Below are 11496 nucleotides of genomic sequence, written 5' to 3'. Positions count from 1 at the left end.
AAATGGGAAAAGGCTGTCTATTATAAGTGCCTTCATTTTTTCTTTCCTCATACTCTTCTTATAATCTGGCTTCTAATCTTATCAATCCACAGAAACTGCTTTCTCCAAAGTTATTAATGATCTCTTGGTTGGAAAATCCAAAGGCTTCTTTCTCCTGTATATCTTTGTAGCTTTTGACACTATTGATCACTCTCCTTCTTAATAACCTGTTCTCTCTAGGATTTTGGGACGCTACTCTCTCCTGACTGCTCCTTCTCTGTCTCCTTTGCTGGATCCTTTTCCAGATCATGCCCTATATGGTGTCCCCAGTGCTCAGTGTTGTGTTTGGGACGTGGTAAGTGCTTAATAAATGCTTATTGATTTATTGAAGTCTTTTAATTGATTGCTGAGCTTGAAAAGCTGATGACATTCACAAGTCTGACCAATCATTCCCTACCTCAAAATTCTTCATCAACTCTCCATTGGCCTCTAGGATGAAATTCAAACTCCTCTTCTGGCTCTCATCTTTCTTTCTAGTATTATTTTATATCATTCAGAATGAGGGGCTTATATTCTAAGGGGAGAAACAATACATGTAGAGCACGGATATGCAGGGAAGGGTGAAGTTATCCAGGGCAGAAGCTGTAAATTAAAAAAAAAAAACTAGCAATATTACCATTGTGTTGGTCCATTTCTTCATCTTTCTAGTTTTATTTTGCATCATTCAGAACGAGGAGCTTACATTCTAATAGGAGAAACAATACATGTAGAGCACAGATATCCAGAGCAGGAGCTGTAAGTTAAAAAACAAACTAGTAATATTACTATTGTGCTAGTCCATTTCTTCATCTTTCTTTCAAGTATTTATTTGACATCATTCAGAATGAGGGGCTTGTATTCTATCGGGAGAAATAATGCATGTAGGGCACGAATATGCAGGGAAGCATGAAGTTATCCAGGGCAGGAACTGTAAGTTAAAAAACAAACAAACTAGTAATATTACCCTTGTGTTTTTTCATTTCTTCTTACATGTTGGATTCCAGCCAAACTGGACTAACATGTGTTCCTGGAGCCTGACATTCCATCTCCCTGCTCTGTTCATTTGTATCAGACATCTTCCTTTCTTCCTCACTCCCTCCCCCATACCCATTCTGTGCAGAAGGCATTTCCATTTCTCAGAATTATCCTCCTCCTTCAAAGTTCAATTGTGAGCTCACTCCTTCCATAGTTCCTTATCAGGACATGGGAAGTATCCCTAAATAAGATTCTCAAGGGAAAGGATTGTTTGATTTTTGCTTTTATATCCCCTAAACATGGGACATAGAATATAGAAATCATATAGTGATTCCTAAATAAATATTTGCTGAAATGAATAAATATATGTTGTTGAATAGGGAGACAAAGTGAAGCAAGAGGCAAGATTTGCTAGGACAAGAGACCTGGGTGTGAATTCTAGTTCCTCCATTCACCGATTGTGTGAACCTTAATATGTCTTTTAAATTGTGTGAATCTTAATCTACTCATCTGTAGAATGGGAACAATAATACACGCCTATCTCATAGAACTGTTGTAAAATACAAAGTAATTATAAAGATGTTTGCTATGTAAACTATGTAAACTATTCCTCTCCCTCCCTCTGCCCAAGACAAGTTCTATCTGATTGCTGGATTGCTCATGGGAAGGAGGGAAGTGCCCTTTGCCTCGGGCACAAGCCCCATCAGCATCTGTACATCCAACTCACCGTTGTATTTATGGTCTCCGCTGAGGTAGGATTGCTTGAAGTTTCCAGGTCTCCTCTATTCCCCAGGGCTAATAAAGAGGATATGATTATGGTTTATATTTGTATAAAGACAGTTGTATCTTCTTCTGTTTATATAGAGCATCTGAGCCTATTCTTTCTTACTCGCTTCCTCTGCCTCAGTTTACCATTAAAAGAGTTATTTCCCATCTCTTTTTTTGTTTAGTATTTTATTTTTCCCCAATTACATATAAAAACAATTTTTAACATTTGTTTTTAAAACTTTGAATTTCAAATTCTCTCCCTTCCTCTCTCCCCACACCTCTCGTTGAGGAGACAAGCAATTCCGTATAGGTTATATATGTGTGGTCATGCAAAAATGTATTTCCATATTAGTCATGGTGTGGGGGAAAAAAAGGCCAAAAAAATCCTCAAGAAAAATAAAGTTTTAAAAAAAGTATGCTTTAATCTATATTCAGACACTATCAATTTTTTGTCTGGGGATGGATAGCATTTTTTCATCATAAGTCCTTCCAAGTTATTTTGGATCATCGTTTTGCTGAGAATAGAGTAAGTCATTCACAGCTGGTCATCTTACAATATTTCTTTTACTTTGGGGACAATACATTTCACTCTGCATCAGCTCATGTAAGTCTTTCCAGTTTTTTCTGAAAGCATCCTGTCATCTTTCCTTATAGCACAATAGAATTCTATCACAATTTCCCCTCTTGATTTCCAATTTTTTGCCACCAGAGAAGAGTTGCTATAAATATTTTTGTACATACAGGTCTTTTTCCTTTTTGACTTTTATATCTTTTTGTATATACACCTAGTAGTGTATTGCTATGTCAAAGGGTTTGCACAGTTTTGTAACCCTCGTGCAAAGTTTCAAATTGCTCTACAGAATGCTTGAAGCAGTTCAGAACTCCAAGAGTGCATTAATATTCCAATTTTCCCACATCCCCTTCAACAATTGTAATTTTCCTTTTCTGTAATATTAGCCAGTCTAATAGGTATGAGGTTGTATCTCAGAATTGTTTTAATTTTCATTTTTCCAGCCCATAGTAATTTAGAGCATTTTATATGTGCATAGATCGCTTTGATTACTTCATCTAAAAACTGTTCATATTCGTTGATCATTTATCAGGTGGAGAATGACTTAAAAATAAATTTGATTCAATCTTTATATTTTTTGCCTTTATCAGAGAAACTTGCTTCAATTTCCCCCCACAATTATGATTGCTAAATGTATTTCCCTTCACTCTATTTGCCTCTCCACTCCATTTATTCTATTTTCTCTCTCCTGACACCCTGTCCCTCCTCAAAAATGTTTTGTTTCTGATTATCACCTTCTTCAATATGCCCTCCCTTCTATCACTGCCCCCTCTTCTTCTATTCCCTTTCCTACTTTTCTGTGGGATAAGATAGAATTGAGTATATGTTATTTCTTCTTTGAGTCAATTCTGACAAGAGTAAGGTTCACTCACTCCTCTCCATCACACATTTATTATAAAAACTTTTTCTTGACTCTTTCATGGAAGATAATTTATCCCATTATACCCTTCCCTTTCCATTAATCCTATGCATTCCTCTTTCTCATTCCTTAATTTAATTTTTTAAGATGTCATCTCTTCATATTCAATTCACATCTGGGCCCTCTTTCTAATTGCCCTAATAATGAGAATTTTTTACGAGTTACAAATATCAACTTCCCATGTAGGAATGCAAACAGTTTAACATTATTAAGTCCCTTATGATTTCTTTTTCGTGTTTACTTTTTATGCTTCTCTTGAATCTGGTATTTGAAAGTCAACATTTCTATTCAGCTCTGGGCTTTTCATCAAGAATGTTTGAACATCCTTTATTTCATCAGTTTTGCTGTGTTGATAATTTTTGGTTGTAATCCTAGCTCCTTTTTTCTTCTGGAATATCATATTCCTAGTCCCCACATTCTTTAATATGAAAGCTGTTAAATCTTGTATTATCCTGACTGTGGCTCCACCATACCTGAATTGTTTCTTTCTGGCTACTTAGAATTTTCTCACCTTGACCTGGGAGCTCTTATAATATTCCTGAGAGTTTTCATTTTGGAATCTCTTTCAGGAGGTGATCAGTAGATTCTTTCAATTTTTATTTTACCCTCTAGTTCTAGAATATCAAGGCAGTTTTACTTGATGATTTCTTGAAAGATGATATCTATCCTCTTTTTTTTTTTTGATGATGGCTATCAGGTAATCCAATAACTTTTGAATGATCTCTCCACGATCTATTTTCCCAATGAGATATTTCATGTTGCCTAATTTTTTTCATTCTTTTGATTTTGTTTGATTGTTTCTTGATTTCTCACAAAGTTATTAACCTCCATTTTTTATTCAATTCTAATTTTTAGGAATTATATTATTCAGTGAGCTTTTGTACCTCCTTTTCCACTTGTCAAATTCTACTTTTTAAGGAGTTTTTTTCTTCAGTGAATTTTTGCGCCTGTTTCCATTTGGACAATTTTGCTTTTGAAGATATTCTTCTCTATACATTTTTTACGATTTGACCTTCTCTGTTTTTTAAGGTGCTATTTTCTTTAGTATTTTTTGTCTTTTTAAAAACTAATCTTTTCATTTTTCCCCCATAATTTTCTTACACCCCTCCTATTTTATCTTCCCAATTTCTCCTCTACCTCTCTTACTTGATTTTCAAAATCATTTTTAAGCTCTTTCATGACCTGAGACAAATTGATGTTTTTCTTGGAGGCTCTGGATATTGGAACTTTGTCCTTTATTAAAGTGGGGCTCTCCTTCCAGGGGTGCAGGGTGCCTTATTCTGAGCTTCATGAGTTTTGTGTGGTTGTTTTCAGAGATAATTCTAGGGAACTAAGTTTTCAGTTCTTCCAAAGTGGTCTAAGGAGAGATGTTTACTCTTCTCCTGGCCTGTGTTTTGTTCTGTAGAAGCAGCTGCTGCTGTTGCTGCTGCTTATTCAGTGGCTCCCAAGGCCAAATCCTGGTTTTCTGGGGCCTGGTCTGCACTGACATGGCCTACAGTGGAGAACATGGTCTCCCCTCTCTCCAACATAGACTTTGGATTTTGTTAGGGATTGGGCACCTTCCACCCTGGAAACAGAGCCCCACTTTAATAAAGAGTAACAAAGTCAAGAAATAGATTGGAAAAATAAGCAAACAGCAGGAAAAAATTCTGATCATAGAAAATTACTGAAGTGACAATCAGAAGAAAACAAAAAAGACAAAGCCCTGATATTGAGGGCCTCCAAGGAAAAAACATACATTATTGTTCTTAAGTTGTGTCCAACTTTTTATGACCCCATCACCCTATGAGGTTTTCTTGGCAAAGATAATGGAAATGGCAAACCACTCCCTTCTTCAGTGGATTAAGGCAGAGATTAAATGACTTGTTCAGGCTCATACAGTTAGGAAGTATTTGAGATCAGATTGGAATTCATTGACTCTCTGCCCAAAGATTTAGCCACTGAAGTATTATATATGTGTGTGTGTGTGTGTATGCAAAAAGAAGTCAAGCCGTCTTCTTGACTCTCAGCCCATTGATTTAGCCACTGAGATATTATGTATATATATATGTATGTATATTTCCTTCTGAGATATTATATATGTGTGTGTTTGTGTGTATATATGCAAAAGAAGGCAAGAAGCATTGGTAGCCACGTGGGGCCAGCAGTGGGGAGGAACAGATCCCTGTATCCCCTTCCATCTCTTCCTTCATAAACAAGCAGGAATAGGAGATGGGCTGCCGACTCCAGCGTCACTTTACCTGCAGTCATTATGAATTTGGGGTTGGCCCCTTTAGCAGTAAAGGAGAAGGAGCCGGGCAGTCAAACCTCACCAGCCTATCAGACAGCTTTCCACTCTCTGGAGGTGTCCGTTCTGATCTTCTCTTTCCCACAAAAGCCCTCAGAGTCCTGGGAAAGGGGGCCCGAATGTGGGGGTTGCGCAGAGAAGGAGGCGCGAGGGATGTGATGCTGCGGGACCCTGTGGGACACCCACAAGGCGAGCCCCCGCTCTCAGGGTGAGGGCGGTCTAGGCGAGGGAGAAAGGCCGGACTTACACCCCCTGCCCGGCAGGGCTCGCCTTTCTCCGCCAGACACTTTGCTTAGCGCCCCTCCGTGTCAGTGTGGGGGGAGACTGTCTCGGTGTCCCCTGCCCCTGCGCCGGCCACTTCCGGCCGCTTTTTAATGAAGGACGTGTAAAGATCCTGGGTTGACCAAGTTTGCAGATGCTGCGAAGCTGTGCGGGATGCCTAACCCATTAGGATCCCGAGATATCATTGTCAAAGGCTGGGTCATGATTTGTTGGGGGCTGGCTCCTTTTCAGCTCCGTGTCCCTGAGCTCCTGTGTAACACATTATTATGTAGCATCTCCAGTGGTTGGAAGGACATCAATAAACTAAAAAAAAAAAAAAAAACAAAAGAACTTTCTCGAAGTTTCTGATCTCGTGGCCTAGGGGATGATCCCCCCCCCCCCCCCCCGGCTTCCCCACCCCCTCTGGCCCCCCCTGGCGTCCTTGGCAAACAGCAAGTCCGAGACGCGGCGAAGCTGTCTCTCTCCCAGCGCGGCCGGGTGGAGGCGAGGGAGGTGGGCCCCTTCCTTACATTCTTTCCCAGTCGCGGTGTTATTTTCCCCTGGAGATAAGAGGTTCCCGGAGGAGGACAGCTTGGGAGAGCGCCAGCCAGCTCAGCTTGTTAACAGTTTGCTAATGGAACAATGGGAGTTAATTGGGTCAGAGCCGTCGTGGGCGTGACCTTTGAGGTGACTCGGACTGGCGAGTGTCATTTGTCCTGGAAGATACTAAAACTGTCGGCGCTCCGCGCTCTGCTGGTACCTTTGCCCTTCGGATCGGTTTTTATTAACAGAACTGTTCTTGATTTATGCCTGTTTTACTGCTTTGGCTTAGGACCTCATAGCGTGAGTGTGGGAAGTGGCGGGAACAGCGTCCTTAAATCTCTAAGCGAGGAAACTCGTGAGTGGCTACGTTGGTTTCTGAAGATGCAGATGAGGAAACTGAGGCTCAAGTTCCCACAGCTAAAACAGGGCAGAAATGGGGCCACCGGTAGGAGTGTGTGTTGGTTGAATGAAAGCCTTTGATGCTGTTCTTTCCTGAGCTCCGCCCCCCTTTTTTCTTTTACCTCATCTTCAGCCAAATGTGAATTTCGTAATTTTTCCTTATTCCATCTATGGACAACGATCCTTAGTTCTTAATATGAAGCTTAGAAGACCCTTTAAAGTCATTCTATCCGTCCCTCCTGTCTGGAGAACTGTCTTACTCAAGTAAGACCATAATTTGACCTGTTCTTTTTAAAAATAGCACTTTATTTTTTACATATAAAGACAAATTTTAACATCATTTAAAAAAGTTTTAGCTCCAAAATTTCTCCCTGCCTTCTTTGTCTCCCCACTCTCTAAGAGAGCAAAGAATTTGACATAGATTATATATGTGCAAATCATGTAAAACATATTTCCATATTAGTCATATTGCAAAAGAAGAAATAGGTCAAAAGGAATAAAAACATGAAAAAAATTAAAGAAAGTGAAAAAATTTTATTCTTTAATCTGAATTCAGACACCATCAATTCTATCTCTAGACATGGATAGCATTTTTCATTATAAATCCTCTGGAGTTGTTTTGGATCGTTGTATTGTGACCTACTTTAAAAAAAAAAAAAGTTTTGCTGATCCCTTTTTAAAAATATCCATTCATCTATTCAAAAAGCATTTATTAAGAGTCTAGTATGTGCCAGACATTGGGGTAAAAGGACGATATAAATAAATAAATGAAACAATCCTGCTCTCAGGTAGCGTATTATCAAACATAATAGTTCAAGGATATTAACCCTTTCCTTTCCATTCTGTCTCCCTCATCTCTTCCAGAGGGCCTTTCCTTGTAACAAAGAAAAATGGTCAAGCAAAACCGATAGACTGTGACTGGCAAAGTATACAATATTCCACATCCACAGTTCCCAACTTCTTGGAGAAAAAGGAAGAATATTTCCTCAAACTCTTCTCTGGGCCCATGATTGGTCACTAAAATTACCCAACACTGGGCTTCATATTTGTGTTCTTTTCATTTATATTATCATAAGGTTTGACCTTCTCTTAAAGACTATATCATTCAATCAATATTCATTTAATATTTTTCAACTCCAAATTTTCTCCTGCTCTACAGTTTTTCTCCCAATAAAATCATGCAAAACATTTTTACGCTTGTTTGTATTATGGGGGAAAACAAGAAAAATTAAGTAAAAAAAATGCTTCAATCTGCATTCAGAATTCATCAGTTCTTTCTCTGGAGATGGAAAGCATATTTCTTTATGGGCCTTTTGGAATTGTGAATCATTGTATTGATCTTTTACAAGTAATTATTGTTAAATATTGTTGTTACTGTGTACGGTGCTCCCTTGGTCCCATTTTGCATCAGTTCATATAAGTCTTTCCAGATTTTTCTGAAGCCATCCACTTCCTCATTTCTTACTTATCATATAGTACAACTTGTTCAGACATTTCCCAACTGACAAACATCCTTTCAATTTCTAGTTCTTCAGGCAGGTACTTGTTAATCGGCAGGTACTATATTATAAGTTTTCAAAGAGAAGTTTTCCCCATATGCTAGTGTGACACCCAGTTTGTAGGTTCTACCATTTACCAGTGATATGATTGGTTCCGTTTCCTCACTTGTAAAATGAGGGCATTTGACTATAGATTTTCTCTAACTTTATTCAAAACCCTAAATCAAAAACCTAACTTCCTTTCATACTACTCCTCTACTACGAATGAAAGGAAAACAAAACCTTTTTGCAAAGAATATTGTATTCTTTGCATGTTGTACTGTCAAGCAAAATAAATTTCTGCATTGGATTTTCAAAAAAAAATTCTTTCTAAAGATTATATATATGTAATATATATACCCTTCCCTCCTCCACTGTGGTCCCCTACCTCTGCAAAATCCTATTTATTACCTGAACTTGTGTTGGTGAAATTCTCCCGGACTACAGGACTAGAATTGCTCAGGGCAGGAAATCATTTTTCCATTAAAAAAAAATTACTAAAGACCTCCCAACTTTCTCCTTCAATCAATTCCTGATTAGAAACAAAGGACCCAAGATGCAAATAAGGGCGGGTAACATCTGGCTCCTAATGACTCCATTTCCCCTTATCACAGAAAGCCACCTTGAGCAACTGCTCGGGCTCTAAAGGCCCTCTCTGGTGATGGATGGTCCCCTTTTGTCTGGGAGCACAGGTCTGGGGAGTCCCCGGTTTTGTGACCCATCTGCCTGCCTGCCTTCCAATCTGTCGCCACTTCTGGACAATTTAATCACGCTAATGATGCTGTCACCAGAGAGCAAGCCCCATGGCTGCCGACCCTCGGACCTGCATCCACCGGTAAGGAAAAGAGGATTTAATTCATCTTGATAAATACTTATTAAGCACAGGCCCAGCGCGCACACAGTTTTCCAAGGGAACACCTCGGAGTCAGCGGCTCTGGGTCTAAAGCTGACTATGCTCTTGGGCGAGTTATTTAACTCTCAGTGTGCTGGGTCTCTCTCTGGGCTACAGATCATAGAGAAGTGGCCTGTGTGCAGGGACAGAGAGGTCTTCCCCCCTCTGAGATGAGAACACACAGGCCCAAATCTGTCCTAGACAAGGGTCCAGAGGCAAAAATGAGGCAGCCCCTGTCCTCGAGGAGGAAGGGGATCCAATTTGTAATGAAGCACAATGCAAGGTGTAAATAGAATCCATTCAGGAGGGCAGGAGGGGACGGGGGGGGGGGGGGGAGGGTTCAGAAAGAGCTCGTTTAGGGACTGAAATCTGGATTTGTGCTTTGCAGAAGGCAGGGATTCTACGAGTGGAGATGAGGAAGGAGGGCGTTTCAAGGCTGCCCACAGAGCAAAAGCTGGGAGGTAGGGGACGGACTGTTGCATATGGGGAACAGGAAGCACACCATTTTAATGGAAATGGAGAATGACTTAAAACTGAGCCTTGGAGGACATCTAGTTTTAACCCCCAGTGCAGGGCAAAAAAGAGTTTGTGGCCTCCATTTTTGGAAAAGAAATTCTACCTTAGGGAGATCCAGAGTTGTAACTTCAGGAAGCAAAAAGGATGAGTCAAGACCATGTCTTGACATGAGTGAATGAGTGAGAAATCATTAATTAAACTTTTACTGTGTCCCAGGCACTGTGCTAAGTGATTTTTAACAATGTCCCAGGCACTGTGCTAAGTGGTAGGGATACAAATGTAAGAGAGATAGCCCTTAACCTCAAGAAACTTACATTCTAATCTACCAATTTCTCAGGTTCTTTCATATATGCATGTTTGTACATATGTAAACATACATTTATGTATGTATACATAGTTATATAAATGCATTTTATGTATTTACACACATGTATATATAAATACATATTTATGTGTGTACATATAGATATATAAATACATTTTGTGTATTTACACATATGTATATATACATACACATTTATGTATGTACATATAGATGATTACATTTTATGTATTTACACACACATATATAAATTCACTTTTATGTATATATGTATACACACATATATGTAAGTATATATTTATGTATATATATATCCATATACATAAAGAGGGAAGAGAGAAGAGACAGAGACAGAAAAGTAGGGAATACAAAATAGCATATGTATATGTATACATATAAAAGAGTGACACTGAAGTTGAATTATAATAAGAGTGGCCTCGCAGAGGAAATGGCTAAAAGAAGGGAGTTTACTATAGAGCCTAGTTTAAGAGAATTCCTGGTAAGGTGACAAGTTCCCTGGAGGCTGGGTGCTCCCCATCAAAATCAAAGATGAAAAACCTGCTCTTCAGCACTTTTCGGACTAAAGGCATTTACTTACCAGAAGTTGTAGGGAAGCAGAGGAAGTGCCTAGGCCTCCGGCTAGGGAGTGTGGTTCATTCTTCCACCATAGTTTATGTTGAAGGCTAGTACAGACCGACAAGATTGGAATAAAAGTCAATTTAGTGAAGCTGTTTTTTTTTTTTTTTAATTGTTAAGAAAAGGTTGCAATTCTGAGTCACATCATTTATGTGTTAGTAGTTGCAGAAATTTTAAGCTGACTTGCAGAAGAATTTATTTATTTATTTTTTATCCTAAAATGCCAGAGCTAAGAATGGCCTTTATGATAAAATGATTGTAACTTTCTCATTTTGCTGATAGAGATATGAATATCCAGAGTAAGACATATGACTTGTCTGAGGTCACATGCCTAATTAGTGGGAGAATGGGATCTAGTGATCAGGTCTTTTGACTTCTTAGATCAGATTTCAGGCTGATTACCCGGAATAACAGGGCCTTCTACCCTATCCTGAAATTATAAAGAGTTGCAAATTAAGAATAAACACAATTTGCTAATTCTAGATGTAAGGTTAAAAAAAAAAGTCTTCTCTAAATAGCTGAGGGGAGCTTCTTTAAGAATTCTTTGCTTTTCATAGGTGTCAGACGATTTCTCCTCCAGAACACCTTCAGGTGTTTATTTCAATAAACAAGGAAAGTGAGTAAGTAAGGGACATTTGCTTAATTGAGAAAATAAACAAACAGAACCAATACACATCTTTGCTTATCTCAAAATATTTATCACCCGGGATTTAAAAGAGTTAAGGAGGAGCTAGCAAAGGACAGGAATGAGCCATAAGATTCCTGGAAAACACTTTTAAGATGGTGTTTCTAGTCTTCAGAGGGAGAAAAGATAATGCACATGAGAGAGAAAACCTATTATTACCCCTGTC

General features: G+C 38.9%; 1 long non-coding RNA gene across 1 annotated transcript; it reads right to left on the bottom strand.

Annotated features, from left to right (window-relative positions):
- Nucleotides 1-547: 547 nt before the first annotated feature.
- On the bottom strand, nucleotides 548-6244 carry LOC127558760 (uncharacterized). The gene is made up of 3 exons (XR_007952972.1): nucleotides 5492-6244; nucleotides 1721-1788; nucleotides 548-946 (listed from the first exon to the last, which is right to left on the bottom strand). It is a non-coding gene; the product is annotated as an uncharacterized LOC127558760 (long non-coding RNA).
- Between the last annotated feature and the right edge of the window lie 5252 nt (nucleotides 6245-11496).

Source organism: Antechinus flavipes, chromosome 4, assembly GCF_016432865.1.
Source record: "Antechinus flavipes isolate AdamAnt ecotype Samford, QLD, Australia chromosome 4, AdamAnt_v2, whole genome shotgun sequence".
NCBI classification, from domain to species: Eukaryota; Metazoa; Chordata; class Mammalia; order Dasyuromorphia; family Dasyuridae; genus Antechinus; species Antechinus flavipes.
Note: the sequence above shows the minus strand (reverse complement) of the source record. Positions and strands in the feature narration are given on the sequence as shown.